The 23,529-nt window shown below is 36.7% G+C and overlaps 1 protein-coding gene across 1 annotated transcript in view; it reads right to left on the reverse strand.

The window, feature by feature from the left end:
- The window catches only part of LOC117298806 (guanylate cyclase soluble subunit beta-2-like), a 90,033-nt gene extending 67,987 nt beyond the window's left edge, over positions 1-22,046 (reverse strand). The window contains exon 1 of the mRNA XM_033782138.1: positions 21,412-22,046. The gene's annotated coding sequence lies outside the window, so the exon portion shown is untranslated. The remainder of the gene's footprint in view (positions 1-21,411) is intronic.
- Positions 22,047-23,529: the final 1,483 nt, after the last annotated feature.

The following is a 23,529-nucleotide window of genomic DNA, read 5'->3' on the forward strand; positions in this document are numbered from 1 at the left end:
ACAGCCGTCGCTTTAACCACACTCTTCTTCACGTAGGACTACTCTAAGGACTTAGGACGAGTTAAATTCCGTAACCATAGACGTAAAGACGCATTGAACCCATCCTAAATTATAGGACGAGTTAGTTATAGGACGAGTTACTCGTCCTAACTCGAGATAGGATTAATCCTAGCGTTTCGTGAAACCGGCTAGCCTTTAACAGAACCTAACATGGCGTACGATATTTCAAAAAATTCATACTGTCTCTAGTGACTGTGGCATTTTTCACCTCTCGGACCGATCACCTGCGAAACGACTCTATTCGCCCCATTGTTGCAGTAAGCGACCCCGGTTTGTTGACATGCTTTTATTTATTGTGCTTCAGAATTGTCGGTGAGTTTGATTAGGGTAAAAGGGTTGTATATATTATTTATTTTTCTAAAAGCCACAGGCTCGTGCTCAAGTTGACTTTAGGAAACTTCAACCAATTTCTAATATTTATGACTGCGTTCCGGGCTCTTCTTCTGACATTGTTGTCTATTTGATGTCTTTATTATTTTTTTTAAATGTCTGTGATATAGAATGACAAAACACACAATATTAATTTTTACATTTTCCACATAATAATAATGTTTTGTGAGCCTAATGGTTTGCCAGTTTCCGTTTTTCTTTTTTTACAAAACAGTCGTTACAAGAGCTTATTCGGAATGCCTAAAACACATTGGTCGTTTGATCAAAATTGTACTAATGTAAATCAAAAACAAAGTTCATTTTTAAATACAAATTTTCATTTTTTACTTTTACTGATACAAACAATACATATAAAATAAATTTGTTTTAAATGTTAAAATTGTCTTCTTTTTCTTATATCTGAGAGTATAATTTAAGAATGCGCACAAACCCAGCCAAAAAGAGGAGGGATTAGTATCATTCAAACCCAAACATGACAACAATATGCAATAAATTGTATTAAAAGTAAGTAGAGTTTATCCATTTATACGATATTAGCCCTAGAAAAAGTATATTTATTTGAACAATATAGAGCATATTTTTCACAAAAAGAGGAGCAATTATTGTGCTTTTAAATCCTGTCTAGCAATTTTCGGACTATAATGAACATTTTATTCTGCAGTTTTGAAAAAGAACCGAACCGAACCTAACAAAAATGTATTTCAAAATGAGGGTTTTGGAATATAAATTCATAAAAGATAACAAACTGACACCCCCATTAACCCTCTAGTCCCTGCACCGCCCGAGTTTGCCGAAATAATGTTGTTTTTCTTTTCAAGATTCTTGCAGTAACTTTACTGAAATCGTAGTTCAAATTTTTTAAAGATAGCCAAGGCTTATAATTTATAATTAAACGCACAATTTTTGACCCTTTCGGTAATATTTGTACAAGTCCTCATTGGGGAACAATAAAAAAACCTACGGTAATATTTATGGCGATTATTTTTGTATAATGATAAAATGGATACAATAGCTTGTCAAGGCTTTTATCTGGCTCAATGCTGATTATTTGCGAAGGCATAAGTTTTTCGACAATCTCACCATGAATGATAAATACAGTTTCCTTTGTGTTTACTAATAAGCGTTTGGTTGGGTAAGTGCTAAATTATTTCATCAAATAGCTTCGTCAAGTCAACTGTGAAGAGAAAAATTAATAATGATCTATGACTAACTAGATGGATTCACCAATGCGTAGGCATACTATTGACTACCTAGTTTTATTTTGATGTTTCTTATTTTCTACAAACAAAAGCTTTAGCGAGGTTTCCTCCTACCGCATAATACAGTGTATAGCTTTAGGTGGCTGGGCGGTCCAATGGCTAAATGGTTAAACATTAACATTATAGACCTACTTCCTGTTCAAATAGAATGAGGTTATTGAATACAAATCGTTTTTATAATTGTTGTAATTCACTTGATGTCAGTGTGCAATGAAACGCAATTTATGTCAGTTGAAGACTAATGGCCACCTTGCATCTGACCCATTTCAACGTCTCGTTAAAGCGCTAGAAACTATTGGTAATTACTCAAAATAATTGTTTGCATAAAAACCTGGAGAGCTGTTGGTAGTACAAAACACTGTGGGAAAAGGCTCCTTCTGAATTAACGTATAGTTTTTGAGAAAGAGGTTATTTCTCACTCAAATTAATGTCAAAAGACTGCAGACCTGAAGCCCTTTGACGGCATCTGAAAGAACACAAATTCGTTGAATATTAAAGGGTGTTTTTCTTTCTTTCATTATTTTGTCGCAACTTCGATGACCAATTGAGTCCACATTTTCAGATGTTTGATATTTGTTGGCATATGTTGGGATACATCAAGTGAGAATACTGGTCTCGGCCAATCACCAAACGTGTCCAGTGCCTTTAAAGGCCCAATTGTTCATCGAATTTGCAAGAGAATAACGAGAGAAAAACACCCTAATTGCAATATTTTGTGTGATTTTAGATGCAAATAATAGGCTTCCCTTTCTCACAATGTTTTATCAACAGCTCTCCATTGCTCTTTACAAAAGATTTGTTATGCTAAAATTGTTGAGTAATTACCAATAGTGTCCAGTGCCTTTAAGCATTTTTTACACAATTTTAATAATATTACAATCTAGCAATTGGAATGACAAGTGAGCTAAATACATTGGGGGAAATTGATAGCCTTGTTCAAGGACAGACGACTACGCTCTAATAAATATTTACAAATAGAAAATTTTGTTTCAAATTAGCACATCTCTTTGAAAACATCTATATCTGATGTCGATAATTTCACATTGGAATTAAAAAAAAAAATAGATATTAGTTGTTTTTTTGGAGCAGAGCATGTTGTGTGGTCGAGTCATGTTGAATAATTTTCAATAACACGACAATTTATTTTTTAACCGGATTATTTTCCAATCATATGCAATTTGGGGAGAAAACCTTTTGGGAAATTAACTAAAATTAGGCCCAACGAGTACAGCGTTAGCCCACTCCTAGATTAAAGGCACCGGACACTTTTGGTAATTACTCAAAATAATTGTTAGCATAAACACCTACTTGGTAACAAGCAATGGAGAGCTGCTGATAGTATACAACATTGTGAGAAACGGCTCCCTCTGAAGTAACGTAACTTTCGAGAAAGACGTGATTTTTCCACTAAAATATTGAATTCGATTCGGTGTAAAATGAAAATACATATACTTGTTCTTTTTACACCAAACCATTTTGAATATTTGTCTGTCATATTTTCTATAAAACAAAACACTGTAGGAAAAAGCTCCTTCTGAATTAACGTATAGTTTTTGAGAAAGAGGTTATTTCTCACTCAAATTAATGTCAAAAGACTTCAGACCTGAAGCCCTTTGACGGCATCTGAAAGAACACAAATTCGTTGAATATTAAAGGGTGTTTTTCTTTCTTTCATTATTTTGTCGCAACTTCGATGACCAATTGAGTCCACATTTTCAGATGTTTGATATTTGTTGGCATATGTTGGGATACATCAAGTGAGAATACTGGTCTCGGCCAATCACCAAACGTGTCCAGTGCCTTTAAAGGCCCAATTGTTCATCGAATTTGCAAGAGAATAACGAGAGAAAAACACCCTAATTGCAATATTTTGTGTGATTTTAGATGCAAATAATAGGCTTCCCTTTCTCACAATGTTTTATCAACAGCTCTCCATTGCTCTTTACAAAAGATTTGTTATGCTAAAATTGTTTAGTAATTACCAACAGTGTCCAGTGCCTTTAAGCATTTTTTACACAATGTTAATAATATTACAATCTAGCAATTGGAATGACAAGTGAGCTAAATACATTGGGGGAAATTGATAGCCTTGTTCAAGCACAGACGACTACGCTCTAATAAATATTTACAAATAGAAGCTTTTGTTTCAAATTAGCACATCTCTTTGAAAACATCTATATCTGATGTCGATAATTTCACATTGGAATTAAAACAAAATAGATATTAGTTGTTTTTTTGGAGCAAAGCATGTTGTGTGGTCGAGTCATGTTGAATAATTTTCAATAACACGACAATTTATTTTAAAACCGGATTATTTTCCAATCATATTGTCAATGTGGGGAGAAAACCTTTTGGGAAATAAACTAAAATTAGGCCCAACGAGGACAGCGTTAGCCCACTCCTAGATTAAAGGCACCGGACACTTTTGGTAATTACTCAAAATAATTGTTAGCATAAACACCTACTTGGTAACAAGCAATGGAGAGCTGTTGATAGTATACAGCATTGTGAAAAACGGCTCCCTCTGAAGTAACGTAATTTTCGAGAAAGACGTGATTTTTCCACTAAAATATTGAATTCGATTTCGAGACCTCAGAATTAGATTTTGAGGTCTCGAAATCAAGCATCTGAAGCACACAACTTCGTGTGACAAGGGTGTTTTTTCTTTCATTATTAACTCGCAACTTCGACGACCAATTGAGCTCAAATTTTCATAGGTTTGTTATTTTGTGCATATGTTGAGACACACCAAGTGAGAAGACTGGTCCTTGACAATTACAAATAGTGCCCAGTGTCTTTAAAAGATGCATTTACGTTATAGTAAAGAAGAAGCAAAAAGAGAGACAACATTCTATATAATTCTACATAGGATATAAAAAAAAAAACGTATTTTAAATTGTTAGTGTTTTTGAAGGTTACAAAACAAAGGAGTAAACATGTCGATTTTGTAAGTTCCAAAAATATGCTTTATATAATGCATGTTCTAAAATAGCACTAGGGTGGCACTTACACTAACAATTTATTGTTCTCAAGTACAGGCAATGACGATAAATTACTATTATAAAAATGGTTGTGGTGCAAATTTCTGCGAATAGGCTGGGTGAACTTGTACGAACTGATTTTGAGTTTATTTTCCACAGCCTTAAACTATGCACCAAGAGCCCCGAACACAAAATCACATATTGATTTGTAAAACTCTGTTTTGTTTATCGGCACCCCAAAGTCCTTCCATCCTACACAATTATACAGATTGATGTTGACCGTGAATACATGAAATGACTTATAAGCACGAAATTAGGCCCTGGCGAATTAAGTGAAGGGCGCATACAGTGACGTCTCCCGCCAAGAGTAAACAGTGAACTTGTAAAAAATATTAGGAAAACATCGATCGATTGCTAATCGTGTGGTAATTTATTTGTCCCCGTCATTAATATCAATCTTAGATTCAAGGCCAGTTCAATTACTTTTTAATATCATATTGCATATAACGATTGCCTTTACAATACTTTATATTTACTCACAAAGTCTTGTTTTTAGTAGTCATATAAGGTTTAAGGCCAGTTTATTTATTTTTTAACATCAGATTGCAAATTGTTTTGTCCTGACATGCCTTTGTATATTTAATTATTCGTTTAAATTCGCTTCAAACAGCGCCAGCGCCAATATCGGATTAAACGTTTGAACTAAAACGACACAGCGACTATAAAATGCTCAGTTTATTATAGTCTACACCAGATTAAAAAAAAAACAAGTAATTTCAAGCGGCATTTTTTAGTCAAAGTTGGTAAGTAGTTTAACTAATTTTGGGTGTTAAATCCGAAATCTAACTAGCATGATACCCGACTTGTATTGTATCCTTATAACATCTGTTTAAGATACTACAGTCTTCTGCTGGGTTTTCTATGCTATTTAAAAAAAAAAAAAAAAAAATCATGGACAAGGACTAAATATTAGCCTTGGCATCAATTACCTTTTTTTGATTCAGCACCCAAAAATGTAGGCAAGATGGTTACCAACTTTTACGGAAAAGCACTTTAATTAGAGGCCAGATATATATCTGGTCGAGACTATTAATGACGTGGAAGAACACAAAATGGCGAAAACCAAAGGCCCCAAGATCCAAGGACTGAGTCCGTACATGCAGAAATCCGTCTCAATTCAAAATTCGCGCTCAGGTCTATACAGAATTAAAGAAAGGCAGGGAAACAAATTCGTTTCACAAATAAATGTTAGATTCGCATCGGGGATAAAGAGCGCATTCTCCGTGACCCAGTTTTTGGGTCACTCTGACCAGTTTGGATCTGACCCAGAATCAGGGAAGTGCCCTTGCTACTTTCATCTTACGCCTGCTATATGCAAAAATATCTTCTTCTGACCAATTATCCTGGTTGTTTGGTCCACTGCTCGGGTTTAATCAGATCATTAGCACCCCCGAGGATAACTTATAACCCAATCAAACTTTCAAATGTGAAGAGCTTGCCAATCTACGGGAGGACAGGCGCGCCAGTTTCCATCGAACCACTTTTAAAGACACATAGACACCTTTTGGTAATTGTCAAATACCAGTATTCCCACGATGATGTATCCTAACGGATGTAAAATAAAAAATCTGTGAAAATTTAGACTCAATAAGTCATCGAAGTTGCAACAGAATAATGAAAGAAAAGAACTGACTCCGCGGTAGTACAGTTAATTACGATCCTATACGCTAAAGTAGTAGTCCCAGCCTATTTCTATACCATCCGCCCAGGTAATGGTTATTAAGCAGGACACTTCTTTTCAGAACTGAGAAGTCTCCCGAACACCCGAACAATCTACTCCGCGGTAGTAGAATTAAGCAATACAGTTCGCAATAAGAACAAACTTTACCTCGCAAGTAGATACACACATGGTGTTACCGCAAACCAATATTAAATTGTCTTACATATTTGAAGGGGTTGCACATTTTTGTTTTTCGATGATGCAAAGATTCTCGACACGAGTATTAAAAAAAAACTCTGTATTTCAAGAGGGTAAGTATGTAAACATCATTTTAATATTACAAATCGCCAGGTAATTCCTACTGCCCGTGATAGTTCTCTGAACTTCGAACGCAACTCAGGTTCTTAAAGACATCGGACACTATTAGTAATTGTCAAAGACCAGTTTTCTCACTTGGTGTATCTCAACATATGCATAACAATCACAAACCTGTGAAAATTTGTGCTCAACTGTTCTTCGAAGTTGCGAGATAACTCCGAAAGAAAAAACACCCTTGTCACACGAAGTTTGTGTGCTTTCAGATGCATGATTTCGAGATCCAAATTCTTAATCCGAGGTTTCGAAATCAAATTCGTGGAAAATTACTTCTTTCTCGAAAACTACATTACTTCAGAGGGAGCCGTTTCTCACAATGTTTTATACTATCAACCTCTCCCCATCACTTGTGTTCAAGTAAGGTTTTAAGCTAATAAGTATTTTTAGTTAATTACCAATAGTGTCCACTGCCTTTAAGACCGTTCTGTTTTGTGTGTGTTATTCTACACGTAAGACTTCTTTTCTGCCATGCTGACCGGACACCTAAACACAGGATTAACAACTCCACACAAAAATTGATTCATCCAGGTCTAAGTCTATCTCTTAGATTTTCAAAGAGTATTTCAAAACACTTTCCATGATATCTTGTTTTCTTGCTCCACTGCACCAAACTACACATTTTCATAAATAATAGCATATAAACAGATGAGTGAGAAATAATTCCAATGTCCTTTGTCTATATGAAAAAGATATAATTTACGCAAAAAAATACTTTAACCGATTACCCTTTGTACTGAGCACTGATCAATTAATACTCCAATTCAACTGTCTGTCAGTTATTGTGCCAAATTTTTTGTTTTTTTCACAAGGTGTCAAAAATCTGCTCATAAACGCTTTTCTGTACAATTTTACTTCATAACTTACTTTTATGTCCATTTATGGAAAATAACATAAAATTGAAAGCCTAAACCTGTCTACTGACGATTAAAAATGCCCTCAGAAAGTCCGTTTTGGTCTGACATAAATTCTCCAACAATATCAATATAATTAATAACCTTTCAAAACATGTATTTATTTTTTCTTTTGCAACAAGAAACTCAGTTGAAATCACATTTAAAGATGCAATGTCAGATTTTTGGCCGATTTGACCCAACAATTTTGATTTAAAATTCAATAGGTATTTTGATGGGGGTCGAGAAAGTTACAAGCTATCATTTGAGCCATTGCTCGAAAAAGTCAGTCAATTATTAGTAGCAGTGAAATAAAGTGCTCAAAATTAGTTTTTTGTCGGGATCCCGACAATATATCACGTGACCAATTCTTATGTGTTTTATAAGAAACGTTTTGAATTTCTGTCATGGTTCCTGACCATTAAAAGTAAAAGTTAAACTTTTTTCGTTAGAGCGGGTGATACTCTTTGAAAATACCATTCACTCAAAAAATCTATTTTTTGCATGTTTGGGGCCAAACATCTGACACAGCATCTTTAAGGTTTGGATCCGGATGTATTCTGTACCGACGTGGTCATTCAACTCAAATCATTGAACCCCAAATAGTTATTTAAACTAATAATTCGCTATAGGCCAATGGGGCTGTATAGTATTGGTCAAAACATTGACGAAGTTAAGTGTGTACTCAAGTTTGACACACGAGTTGGGTAGGGTAGTCGAACGGTAGCAATAAAGGCACTGGACACCTTTGGTAATTGTCAAAGACCAGTGTTCTCCCTATATGTTTCTCAACAAATGCATAAAGTAACAAACCTTTAAATCAATTGGTCATCGAAGTTGCAAAGAATAATGAAAGAAAAACACACTTGTTACAGAAATTTGTGTGTTTTCAGATGTCCAGCCTTAGACTTCAGGCCTGAAGTCCTTTAACTATACTTGAGTGAGAAACTAACTATTAAAAAAAAAAAGAGAGAAAAAAACGATACTTAAGAGGGAGCCGTTTCTCACATTGTGTTATACTATCAACAGCTCCCCGTTGCTCGTTATCAAGTAAGTTTTTATGCCCACATTTATTTTGAATAATTACCGACAGTGTACAGTGCCTTTAAGTGTAAATAACTCAAGTTTGCCACACGAGTTGGGTAAAGGGGTAGTCGATCGGTAACATTAATACCAAGAAATGCTGCAGACGAGTTGGAAATTATTGTAACACGATACCACTAACTTTACCAAAACGTCGATCCCGCGACCTACATTACGTTCGAGTGTCGCAAGTCTTTCGTGTTATGTAATCGATCCGGGGGACGGTTCTTCATCTATGCGAATTCACGCGCGAGTCTGTCGTCTGGGGCGTAATGGTCTTGTGGGGATGAGGTTGTGGGTGGGGGAACTGCCTCACATAACCCCTCAGAAGTGCATCTTAGATGAAGCGAATATAAGTACACCATATTTATGCAACACACAAAGATAAACGCATTGCTTCAAGGGTAAACAAGCTTGAATTTGCATACATCTTTGTCAGTGAACGCAGGTTAAATCGGTTTGATTGACCGCTAAAAAGAATAGCGTGAATGAACTGGGTAGTGCAAAGGGTTTAATGCATTTTGTAGATCAAGGGTTTTGTCATGAATGAATCCATACTCTGTGTGCATGAAGATGTATATACAAATTATCTGGAAGTGTCAGCTTAATTGTTCTTTTTTTTGAGAAAAATGTTATAGAGCAATGTTTCAGGAGAGTCGCGTAAATCCGTTTTACGTGATGAACTAATTTCCGTCTCACTGATATGAACATTATTTTTGTAAAATTGTTTTACACATTTCTAAAAAATTACAGCACCTCAGCAAATAATATTTTTAGGAAAGCTTTCAACTATCATCACTTCAAACCGTGTAAGTTTAAATGTAAATCTGTGTCATTTGTGATTTGTTTCGTACAAAAAACCCAAACCCTTTAAGCTTATCTAGTATGCATTACGCTCATGCAGACGATATATCAAATTCCTCGGTCATTACAAGTTGAATCTACTCACCCCTTTTAACATTTTGGATCATATTGCAGTATAAAAATGTGCGCAACTCAATCTTCCAAACTTACCGTTAAAAGGGTTGGGCTGACCTTTTATACGTCTACTTGTACGGATTTATTTTATCAAATTATGCAGTGGCGTAACCAAACCCTATTTTTATTGAGAAACGCCACGTTGCGCCTTACACATCAGACAATATCATATCATTCTCAACAACCCTCGTGACGCAATCTCTTGTTCTTTCGTTTGTCCCATGCACTTTACAGTTTTCCCCTAGAGTTTGTGCACAACATTTCTTGTGGAACACCCCAGTCTTAAGACGAGACCTTTTAGTTTTCCCTTTTTTGATGTGTTGCTCTTGTTCTACATAATCTAAAATGAGCCTAAAACATATCCAATCAGAGCTGCCAACATCTGCATCTCACAACCAGGGACAATTTCTCCAACATCCAGGAAGACATTGAAAGAATTTTATTCAATTACAATAGGGAAACGTTTTCCATAATTTCTTCTTTGTATAACAAGGACAGATTGGTTTCAGTGAACTTTCTGCAAAAATCAGTGAACATTTGTAGTTCTGTCCATCAACCAATGTCATCATACAATCAACGCCTTAACTTTGAATCCTTTGCCTCGTTCAATTTAATCAGAATCTCACATTTATATAGTGCCATATCCATCGAAAACAATGCTCCATGGCGCTAATACAGAGAAACATTAAAAAATATAGATAATCAGCAAAAACAACAAGATATAAAAATAAGTTCAAAATCAAGCGAACAATGACAAGCAATAGTCTTTCCTTGTCCGTGTAATACCACATGATTCGGTAAGTAGCAAAAAACACTGAATTTTAGCAACGAAATAAGCAGTGGGCCTTTGAATTACCAAGGCTGAATTATTATTGTTAGAAAGAAAAAAAGAAATCAAAAAAGTATTTCTGCTTGTGAAATTTCAAACTTGAACGCATCTCCTTCGACCTGCCTCTCATCATAAAGTGTTAAAGGCAGTGGACTCTATTGGTAATTGTCAAAGACTAGTCTTCACAGTTGGTGTATCTCAACATATGCATAAAATAACAAACCTGTGAAAATTTGAGCTCAATTGGTCATCGAACTTGCGAGATATGAATGAAAGAAAAAAACACCCTTGTCACACGAAGGTGTGTGCGTTTAGATGGTTGATTTCGAGACCTCAAGTTCTAAATCTGAGGTATCGAAATCAAATTCGTGGAAAATTACTTCTTTCTCGGAAACTATGGCACATCAGAGGGAGCCGTTTCTCACAATGTTTTCTACCATCAACCTCTCCCCATTACTCGTCACCAAGAAAGGTTTTATGCTAATAATTATTTTGAGTAATTACCAATAGTGTCCACTGCCTTTAAAGGTTGTTAAATAGCAGTCAGTCAATGATTAAACGAATACAAATAAGTTTGCAAAAAAAATTGTCTAGACGAGCTAATGCAATGCCAATTTCGGGAGCTCAAAATCTAATTCTGAGGTATCGAAATTAAATTAAATATTTCCTTTTTATAATTATATTTTTATCGCTGGCAGGGGTCTGGTTTTACACATCTCAAGGTGAAGGTTTTGTAACCATTGTGTATACGTATATAAAAACAAATATATATATTATACTTTTCAGAGTATTTTTTTTCCTTTTTCGATCTTACCGAATTACCGAAGGCGTCGACTGAAGACAACCTCTCGCTCAACCAACTGATCCGATTGAAAAAACAGTTTTGATACAGTAGACACACTACGCTTTCTTTTCATAGGAAACACTGACTTCTAAAAATGAAGTTACTTGCCAATATGTTTAAAGGCAGTGGACACTATTGGTAGTTACTTAAAATAATTGTTAGCATAACAACTTACTTGGTATACAAGCAATGCAATAACCTATCTTTCTGAAAGTTTGTATATACTCAGCGCCTTGAGTACCTTGTTTGGTAGATACGTGCGCTATATAAGACTTCGATATTATTATTATTATTAGAGCTGTTGGTAGTAAAACAACATTGTGAGAACGGCTCCCTCTAAAGTAACGTAGTTTTCGAGAAAGAAGTCAATCTACACGAATTTCATTTCGAGAACTCAGAATTAGATTTTGAGGTCTCGAAATCAAGCATCTGAAAGCACACATCTTCATGTGACAAGGGTTGTTTTTTTCTGTCATTATTATCTCGCAACTTCGACGACCAATTGAGTTCAAATTTTCACAGGTTTGTTGTTTTATCGAGATACACCAAGTGCGAAGACTGGTCTTTGACAATTACCAAAGGTGTCCAGTGTCTTTAAAAGATATTTTGTTTAGAATTCTAAAAACAACCCTTTGCTAAAATATCTCCTTTTGGAGAGGTGGTGTTACACACAGAACCGGAATTGGTATAGCCTCGACGTTTCGAGCAGCACATTCTGTTTGTCTTCAGTTAAAGTTATCGCAGATCCTTGAGTTGCATTTCGTTTTGAACCGCAACATTTATTAATTACTATTACAAATTATTATACCATATTATTTGTGTTTATACTTATGCGCACTTTTGTTTATCCTCATATTGAATTACCTTCCAAGAAGAGAATAGAATAAACCAGGGCTAAGAGTCATTACTAACGAACAAGTCTGAAACTTATTCAAACTTGGATACTAATTCAAAGGTATGTTGAAACTATGCCATTTCTACCGTTTGGTAACCCCTGCATGGGGTTATAGATTCGAAGGAGCTTTTGGAAACAGTATCCAAAGCACTAGAGAAGTAGACCAATGAGCAGTATAATTTATTTATGGCAACAAATATTGTCCGATTTTCTTCTCTAGGCCGACATAAAAAGTCTGAATTCAGCCAAAAGTCTGAACAATCTCATCCACGATAAACGTGAAAATGATTTGAATTGAATTGTATTACAATGATCACCATTGCACTTGAACTTAGATTCCACAGGAACCTTTCAACATCCCGAGCCTCAAGACTCGAGTCAGGTTTAGGATCCTAGAAAAAAATAACAGATTCAAGAGAAAATTTGCCGTTCGATTTAAATTACCCTTAGGGGCGGTGTTCCAATTTCTTGATTGGTTACGACAAAATAAGCACAGCCTTTCGAAAAGCACGACCCAGACGTATACAATACATAAGACGGCTTAGAAGAATAAAGTGCTTGACTTCAAGCCTCCAATCCGATTCAGGCTGAGGTCCTTCGTCAAAAAGGGACAAACTGTTGATTAAGTATTTGTTTATCCCCCACTATAATCAAAAGTAAAAACTCTAATGATGTGGACTTGCATAGCCTTGGGCAAATGTCATCATGGGAAACTGAAATTATACTAAAAGGATTTGGGTACTTTTTCAAAATGTCCATAGATTTACATTAAACTTACAGGGGTTGAAAATAATGATAGTGGAAAGAAAAAACCAACAAGTTGGTCTAGTTGGTAAGACACTGCTCTAGAATTGCAAAGGTCGTGGGTTCGAATAAAATATTCTTTATCCCCGATGCAAATTTAACATCTATTATTTCGTTGCGGTACCCGCTGCCAAAACATAGGATTCGAACTGCCTCTAGCTGCCGGGCAACCTCGGTAGTCTAGTTGGTAAGACACTGCTCTAGAATCGCAAGGGTCGTGGGTTCGAATCCCATCCGAGTAACATGCCTGTGATATTTTTTCACAGGACTCGGGAAAGTACTGAGTATACAGTGTTAACACACATCGGTGTATGGGTAAAAAAAAAAAAAAGCTTCCCTTCAAATATTACTTACTGAGGTGCTGTAGCTTTTGAGAAATGAGTAAAAAAATGTAACGAAAATAGGTTTGTAAATGCTTAAAATAATTTTGGTCTCATGAGACGAAAATTATTTTCATGACATTGTTTTACTCATTTCTTGTATTTTTTTTACTAATTTCTTGTATTTTTTTGTACGACACAAAACACAATCGTCCACAGATTTACATTGCTTATACAGATAAATACTTGCTGAGGTGCTGTAGTTTATAAGAAATGAGTAAAACAATTTCACGAACGATATTTTAGCATTTGCAACGGATTTGTGCGACTCCGTGATTTTCACCACTTTTTTCCCTCATAAGCTGAAACTTGTACAGGTAAATAATAAACACTACTCTTCATTCACATTGAGTAGGGATTCATGACACGGCCACAAACTTGATCTACAAAAGTTTCAAAACCATTTAATGTCGCAAATCCAACCAAAACCACACTTAAAAAATGTATACAGTAGGGCTTTCTGTGTATTGTATTCACTTGACTTGCTGACAATTAACCTTTGCCTTTTACCATTTTTTTGTCTGCACTTAAAAATCTTTTTGCTCGAAAGGATTTTTCCAATGTACAAAAGGCATTTTTTTCACATGGGTTATTTTTGTACATTATCAATTAATTTAACCATTCACTATTAAACTTGTAATTGCACTTAGACCTAATAATCTTTTTGCTCCAAAGGAATGTTTAAATGCACAAATAAATTAAAAACATTTTCACATGTTTTTTTTTTGTACATTATAAATTTTACCCTTCACTAACTCTGTTTGCACTCCGTTTGAAAGGAATTTTTCAATGTAAAAATAATTTGTTTACACCTGGGTATTTGTACATTATCGATTTGTTTCTTACAGAAGCACAAGTCTGTTTTGTGACTTCGGCAGCTCATCTTAGAGAACATGCTTGCGTTAAATTAAACACACCACTTTGTATTAAAGCACACACTTGAATGGTGACCATTAGCTTTTCGCTGTCACATCGTATACAATCCTACGGTATATGCAGAGCCATAAACTGGGGCCATACTTCGTGTTGAGTGTTCCTGTATAGAAATGTGCAGGTCGCCATGGAGCTATAATTTGTTTCCTCTTTTGTTTCGCTTTCATTCTTTTTGTCAGCGTAGAGAATGTTTAACAAACAGCACATTCACTCACCCTATATACTGAAAACAAACGATGCATGAACTGCAGAAAATAACGTTCTTTTTGCACAAAAAAAATGAACGACTTAACGATGGTTTGAAACAGCCTTCAAGATTACTTCTTTAGTTACATGTGCCATTAAATTACAGCATGTCATACTCCATCCCCTATCGGCTGTTTCATCTAAGGAGATTGGATATTTTGTTTTACCAACTCATTCATTCATTTGATAAAAAAGAAAAGAAAAAAAGAAGCAGCACAAAGGCATACATTATCACACACTGCAGGTCATTTTATGATTATGCTAACAATCATTTTGAGTGATTACCAGTAGTGTCTAGTATCTTTAAAGGAAAGGTACGGGTTTGGTAATTGTCAAAGACCAGTGTTCTCACTTGGTGTATCCCAACATAAGCATAAAATAACAAACCTGTGGAAATTTGGGCTCAATTGGTCATCGAAGTTGCGAGAAAATGACGAAAGAAAAAAACCCACCTTGTTGGATGAATTTGTGTGCTTCGTGCGAGGAATAAAAGACTTCAAGTTAGAAGTCTTTTAATATTTGAGTGAGAAAATACCTCTTTCTCAAAAACTACGTTACTTCAGAGGGAATCGTTTCCAACAATGTTTTATACTATCAACAGCTCTCCAATGCTTGTTACCAAGTCAGTTTTAAAGTTAATATTTTTGTACCTTCCCTTTAATGTTTAGAAACATTGTGCAATAATTTCATGTGTCTATGCCCCGAACATCAGACTCGTGCTTCCCGTGCGTTTGATTTGATTTCTAGGCGGTTTGCGCGGGAGAGCGGCTCCATTAACCATGTTAATTCAACCATGGAGGAAGTGTTTCCGATACACCACTCGTCTCGTTTAATTGCCCCAACGGACATGTCACGAGCGGAGAGGAATAAACAGAGGTTGCGAAAGTTGGATAGTCGAGTGTACCCAGAATTTTCAAGCAGTTAAAGATGATTTTGAATGAGAAAATTGGAAAAAAATGACTTTGTTTTTGCTGTGGAGTTAACATGTCTGTTAGAGTGGGGAAGGATTTCCAGTGACTTTCACACTACATTGAGCATTATGGACACGTTTTGTAATTCTCAAAGTCCAGTATTCTCCATTGGTGTAACTAAATCCCATTACATTAATGCATAAAATAACAAACCTGTTTAAAGGCTTCATGCACGAGTCTTTAATAACAGTGAAACCCCTTTCTCGAAACCTACGTTACTTCAGAGGGAGCCGTTTCACACATGTGTTATGCTATCAACAGCTCTCCATTGCTCATTACAAAGAAGTAAGTTTTGTGCTGTCAATTATTTGAGTAATTACCAGTAATAAGTGTCCAGTGACTTTAAAGGCAGTGGACACTATTGGTAATTACTCAAAATAGTTATAAGCATAAAACTTTTCTTGGTGACGAGTAATGGGGAGAGGTTGATGGTATAAAACATTGTGAGAAACGGCTCCCTCTGAAGTGCCATAGTTTTCGAGAAAGAAGTAATTTTCCACGAATTTGATTCCAAGACCTCAAGTTTAGAACTTGAGGTCTCGAAATCAACCATCTAAACGCACACAACTTCGTGTGACAAGGGTGTTTTTTCTTTAATTATTATCTCGCAAGTTCGACGACCGATTGAGCTCAAATTTTCACAGGTAAGTTACCTTATGCATTTGTTGAGATACACCAACTGTGAAGGCTAGTCTTTGACAATTACCAATAGTGTCCACTGCCTTTAAGGGAAACAGGACCACCGTGTGACTTTCCATTGAAGGGATATCATTCCCATTGCCCTTTGGTTGGCTCCCTGCAATGTCCCATGCCAATTTATATAAAGTCAACAGACCAGTGAGATTCCACCAACGATAATTAAATCACCACTTTTTATAGCACTAGGCAGTTTTATTTATAGCTTTCGCAAAATATTTGGGGATATTTTAGAGGAATTCTTTGAGAGTGGTTTGACATGGTTAAAAGGGGTCGATTTCACAAAGATAGTCCTTACTTAGGACGAGTGTTTTAAAAAACTTTAGGCTAGTCCTAATAGGACTAGTTTTAACTAGTGAAATTCCCCCATCTGATTCCAAGAAAACTGTTGCCCTTCCTTTTAAGTACAAATCAGTCATATGAAACTTAAACTATAATTAACATTGTGAAATGTCTAAAACTGTGCAAGTAGACTCAATCATTCTACAACTTTTCGATACCAAAGTGCACATTGATATTTACTTCGTGTGTTTAGAGCAAACACAAAATCTTCCAAGAGGTTCCAGCAGGTATAGAATATTCCAGACCCTCTCACAACCAATTGCAAATGCTTTGATTCCAAAACGATCCTTTGCGATCGCTCAACAAGAAAACGTGATCTGCCCCTACGTCAGTTTTCCGGGCCCATCTTTCTCAAGACAAAAAAAAACCAACCGTTTGGTCTGCACACACATCCCGTGCTGTTGTTCACCGTATAGTTTCCCCTGGTGCAGCAACACGATATCCTCAACAAGACATTGAACCAATTTCAATGTGTTTTATATGGAGAGCCGCGTGATTTGAAACACAAAGCCTTTTACATCGATTGCTTCCGTGAAAAACACATCGGGTGGAATTTTGTTTTCCACCGAGATATGTAACTCGTGGGGCCGATGTCCCATTTCCTACCCGTCAGACGGTAAGCCAAGGATGACTTAATAGCTTTGGCAGTAGCTATGGCGAAAAAAAGTAATATATTCTTTTACAATGTAATTTAATCATTTTGTATGATCATCCTTAAAAGTGGTTTATCTAGTTATTATTTTTACATTTTGTAGGATTATTCCCTTAAAATTGGTTCATCTATTTCATATTTTGTGTGTGCATGATATTGTGCTTTGGGCTTAAGACAGTAATGACGTGTGTGTGTGTTTTCTTTATCCAAAATATTAAAAATTATACACCCGAGTCGCTCCGAATGCCGGCCGTTTCAGTCTGTATTTATTACAATTAGGGTCACAAATGGAGTAACTAAACCGTAAAAAAATAATAATAATAACAAGTCACTGATCTCTGTTGGTGGATCGAGCATCCTTGACCTACATGCTTTCTCTCTGCAGTAGCCATTACCCCGGATTCAACACACATTTAGACCGTGTTTACACGTTCACGCCATCTGGCGGGAATATCTCTGCAAATAACGGCCGGAAATCAACGGCTATTTAACGGAAATTTATTCAAAGCGGGTCCAGCAAACACGTGAACTTACTGCGAACTGGACTGGCGCCTTACTGTATTTTAATCAATAGTTCACTCCCCTACAAAAATGAACCTTAGGCCGTATCCGAATTGGCGACTACAGATAGGGCTTCGGCTGTTGCTAGGTGTGTTGCTAAGGACGTCATATTACTTCAATGCATGATGACGCAGAAATGTAGCCGTAGCCGTAGCTGTAGCCGCTAATTTGGACAGGCCGAACATAATATATATTTCTGTCGTGTTCCTTGTATCAGATGGCATTAAGTGGATACTGATCCACATCGTGGAATTACGGGAGCCAGACTAGGTTATGACGATGGTACGGTTACGGCTGTAAAGGCCCTTTTCGAAACCACTGCTTCGGCTTCAGATTCAACTCAGGCTAGATTGGACCTGCGGTTGTTTTGACAATTGCGCGAGCTTTGCGTATGCGCTCATGGCTTCAGACGAGAGGACGAAGCCTGAAGCCTGAGGCCGAATCCAAAGCCGAAGCCGTGGTTTCGAAAAGGGCCATAATGTACGATACCGTCGTGTTCCCTGTTTCAAATAGCAATAGTGGATACGTATCCATATCGTAGAAATACGGGAACCAGACTACATTTAGGGTGATGGTACGATTACGGCTGTTATATAGATACAGATATGGGCCTCGCCCTTTATCATGCATTAGGCTTAATCAGCCACTTTCCAAAACGCTAGGCCAGATTTTGAAGTTCACCGGATGAAAGATCCAACCGGCATCCGATTAAAGAGCCTTGAAACAAGGTTAGCACAATTTACATCTTTCACGAAGGTAAATCGGTTTTACTGAACGTCTATATCAAGCGTTATGCCCGCATTAAAGGACTGGACGGACACTATTAGTATAGTTACTCAAAGTCAATTTTACCATTAAAACGTACTCGGTAACAACCAATGGAGGGCCGGTTATTGATAGTATAAAACGTTGTGAGAAACGGTTACCTCTGAAGTATATCGAAGTTTTGAGAAAGAGGTAACTTCTCACTCAAATGAAACAATAAAATAATTCAGCTGAAGCCCCCTGTTTTACATCTGGGGCACACAACGTAATGCAACAAGGGTGTTTTTCCTTTCATTGTTCTCTTTAAATTCGATGACCAATTTGAGCCCAAATTGTCACAGATTTGTTATTTTATGCATATTAATGTTGGGATACACCAAGTGATAATACTGGTCTTTGACAATTAGCTTACCAAACGTGTCTTGGGTCTTTAAAGGCCAAGCGTTACTGCATGGTTTTCTCTCTTATTAAAGTGAATGTGCTCTCCCTGACCTTCAGGGTACCCATGTCGTCTGGTCCTAATACCGCCTTTTAGGAACACGTTGCCTTGGATCGGTCGAGTTGGTCTTTTAAAAGCGTTTGTAACCGTTTGTTATAAAATGCATTATGGTTAGAAAGATGTTTTAAAAGTAGAATACAATGAGCCACACAAATTTGCCTCGAAACTGCGTGGTTTTCCTTTTACTTTGCTAACTAACACGTGGGGAGTCACAAATTTGACTCTCATACTCCCATAAATGGGCGACCGTGTTAGTCGACGAGGTAAAAGGAAAACCACGCAATTTCGAGTGATACTTGTGTGGATCATTATATTCTACTTTTAAAATATCTTTCTAATTATATGCATTTTATAACAAACGGTTACAAACGCTTTTCAAAGACCAACTCGACCGATCCAAGGCAACGTGTTCCTTAAGCACCATGAACTATCTTAGATAAAAGGCCATGGGATTTATTAAATATCCTCCAACTGCACATGCATAATGATGTGCATCATTCGATAGACCATCTGAATTCTCTTGCAATAAATAAATACAATTTTCTCCGAGGATAAATTATTTAGCATCGTGCTTTTTTTTGAAAAGTAAAAATGCACTCAAGTGCATCACTTTATGAATAAAATAACAAGGTAAATGTTGCAGTACAAGTAAATATAATTATCCCGTCTCGTTAGTAGATAAAGGCAATAGCAAATCGACCGCTTTGTTTGCCATATTCAGAAAAGGGTCTTTCGCATAAATGCACAGTTTTCTATCATTTTCGGGACCAATATGCACCTCTTTTCGCGCGTCTATGCACCCTTACTCTCACTGACATCAATTAACCTTAAACTGGCGTGTGTATTTACAAATATACTTAATCTCAACCATCCATCTTCTTCCATTCACCCGCACCGTGTACTCTAGCAACACCCTTCTATTCAATGGTCCGGACCGCGAATCTTTTCCCCCCTGAACCTTTCGGGCAGTGTACGCGGAGTTTAGCCAATTATCTTTAACGAGTGGTGCAGTGACGTCATAGGTTTATATTACACCTCTTGTATGGGTCAACCAATCAGTATCGAGGAATCAAATTAACTTGAATACAAACAGATGGGTAATTGGCATCAGAATCAATGAGAAGTGGTCGGCTATTACATGGCTAATTAACACGGGTAATTAAAGCTTGGATTAACTGTTTAGCTTTACATTCGCACCGGGCCTCTGTCAATTTGCACATTTGCTTACCACAAACTAACTATATGCACTGACCTTTTAAAGTTAGTGCATTATTAATTGAGCTTTAATGACATCGAACTATGTAGTAATCACCTACATGAACGTTTTGTTGGGCTTTGTTCCAACTTCGCCAAGCTGCTAAAGTACAAAACGAGTTTCTTTACCAGAAAATATTATCAAATGTGTTACTAAAACACGAACGTGCAATGTGTATCATTTTCCTTTTCTTGTAATATTATTTTTACTGGTTATATTCCAAATTTAAAGGCTGTTGTATTATAATTGTTGTCCATTTAAACTTTTGTTTTCTTTCTTGTAAGTTGTCTCGTGATTTGACCATTCTGGTCACATTGTGACGAATACAATAATTGATACCAAGTTTATACGAATATAATATTATCTGGGACTTGCTTGGCAGAAATTTATCCCTGGTCGATTGTTGAGTTTCTCGTTTTACGATTCATTGAACATACAGTTAATGTTTAAAACGCATACTTTTTCTGTATACTTAAGATTTCAACGACGTTGCGTAATATTTGAGACGTAATGATTAATATTGGTCTAAATTGAGCCAGAGCCCTAAGAATAAACTATAAATAATAGCAAACTTGCAGATACGACTAAGTTATAATTCTCTTTCGACGGAGTGTTGGCATGTTTTTCTCTCCTGAAGACGAGCAGAGTATACTGTTCGAAACGTCGACACCAAACCGGCTCTTTTCAGAGCCAACACTCCCTCAAAAGAGATTCATAACATGGTCGACACGCACGTTACTATTATTAATAGTTTTTACCCGTATCCTTCACACCATGCAAAGTATTAAACATCACCTCACCAGAAACGTCACAGAGTACAAAAGAGGTCGCCCCTAATTACTCGATCAAGCAGAAGAGTCCAACACAACTACTGTTTCAAGAGTTCGATTCGAGTCATACGTATTAAATTTCCACATTATTATTATTATTATTAAATAATGGTGAAGCACGGTGAATAAATGATGTTTCAAATTCGATAAAAAACACACAAACAGTCACTTACCTGTATGGATTGTAGGGACGTTTCCTCCAATCAATATCACTCGATAATCAATAATCCAGTATCAGCATATGCAAATCGATAAGTTCCAACTTTTACAGATGTCCAAAACGCTCATCTGATTAAAGAAAGAAACCGAAATAGTTGACTAGTTATGTTTCTGCAATATTGGCACTAAATATACACACGTCTAATCCAGTTTTGTTCCTCCAATATGTGATGACAATATCTAAGGCAGTAGACACATTTACGTTGCGTAAAACTAATAACGGTCACTTCATTAGCGTGGCCATCTCCTGTGTGGTAACAACGTATGCCAAGGTTTGCCGACACGCATTCGCCGCCGGTAATCGAGCGACTGACAAATTAGATCCTTCCCCAGTTAAGACCAGCTATCATCGCTCGATCTGCTCTTCTGCCTTCGAGGTAAGAAACACGTAGCAAGGAAAAAAAGACGAAGAGAGAGGGTGAGGCAGAGGGGGAAAAACACCTCACATGTAATTTCTTCGCCCTCGGGTTAGACGGGTGGCCTGATGAGTTTTGCGGTAAACGGACTGAGAGCATAATGTGGAATGGGTAAAAAAAGAGAGATGGAAACGAGGATTTTGTGTGTGTGGCTTTGGTACAACGGTATGAGGGGGATTAGGTTTCCGTACGGTGGGTGAGGACGAGCTCTTGGCGTGGTGTGTTTGTGGAAACAGTGACCGTTGAAACTGAGTCATCTTCGGCGTGTGTGCTTGCTGTCAGACGGGTCGTTGCCCTGGTCTTTAAGTAGGTCAGATCTCTTTATGGTCAGATCTGCGGATTTTTTTTGGTTTTCTTCTCCAATGATAAGAGAGAGAGAGAGGATCAGTGTAACGTTACTAAGCAACAAGTGGACAAAATAAGATTTGTCCGAGGAGCTCATAATCTTGGGATATCTGGCCTTATTTCTTGTGGGTTTTGCGTTTCTCTCTCGATTTGATTGCATCCAAGAGGTGAACAAAGGCACTCAAAACAAATAAAGTACACTCTACTCAACCAAAAAAAATATAGTAATAATTACACCTCTCTTTATTGCTTTATGTAACGTTGTGAAATTTACAATCACGTTATAGTAGTTATAAACAAATATACACAAGCTACAATGAAAATTAGTATCCCCTTTGCTAATTCTTCACACAAACACATTGACACCTGGTCAAGAAACACATCCATTGATTATATTATCAATGCTCTTATATCCTGTCCCTAAAAATTTATTTACTGTCAACAAAGAATATTTTTGGAACAACTTTATTGGAATCATGCATACTTGTACAGTCAAAAAAGTAGCTAAAGGATATATTGCTGCAATAGGCCTACCTGCAGCCAGACACATACATTACATTGACATGTCGTATACCTTTTGTAACCCCAGCCACGCCCCCCCCCTAAAAAAAAAGAAGAAGAAAAAAGGTCATTACATTATATTTCCACAACCCCCCCCCCCCCGAAAAAAAAAAAAAACCACACAAAACAAAAACAGGAACAAAAGATGTTCGTGCAATGGGCGAGACGTTATAATGTTTCTATAAGTCATTAATGTGTAGAATGACCTATAACATACACGACTGTATTGACGCCAAAAAGCTTATTATAAGTCAAGTCGATAAATACCCATCCCCTGACTTTCTGACCACAGAATCATTCGAAAAGGTCTGTAATCTCCGAGACTATATAGCAACTTGTTCGGTCAATCGGCAAAAATGTATTACCATTATTTTAAGCCAAAGCCATGCCCTTACTAATTGTCTAATGCAGCGTTGTTCAATTGTGTTGTTGTCGAGTTTGCCAATAGAGGGCGGCCTACAAATAAATGTGCAGAACATGTAAGTAGCCGACGCTGCCATCTGTTTCATAAAACAACATTTTAAGTTTCCTTATTTCTACAATAACACACTATAAGGACAGCACATCAACACAAATTACGGAACTTCACAAGTTCACACGAACACACCACGAGGAATGTTTCACACAGCAATCGAAAATAATCAAATATTCAAATTTGCATTCAAAAACATATACCTTATTATATACCTCATGTGTAGAATCCTCTAATCTGATTGGTTAAAAATGGAGTAATGGAAATAGCTATGCCCC

The sequence above is a fragment of the Asterias rubens genome, chromosome 13 (assembly GCF_902459465.1).
Source record: "Asterias rubens chromosome 13, eAstRub1.3, whole genome shotgun sequence".
Taxonomy (NCBI): domain Eukaryota; kingdom Metazoa; phylum Echinodermata; class Asteroidea; order Forcipulatida; family Asteriidae; genus Asterias; species Asterias rubens.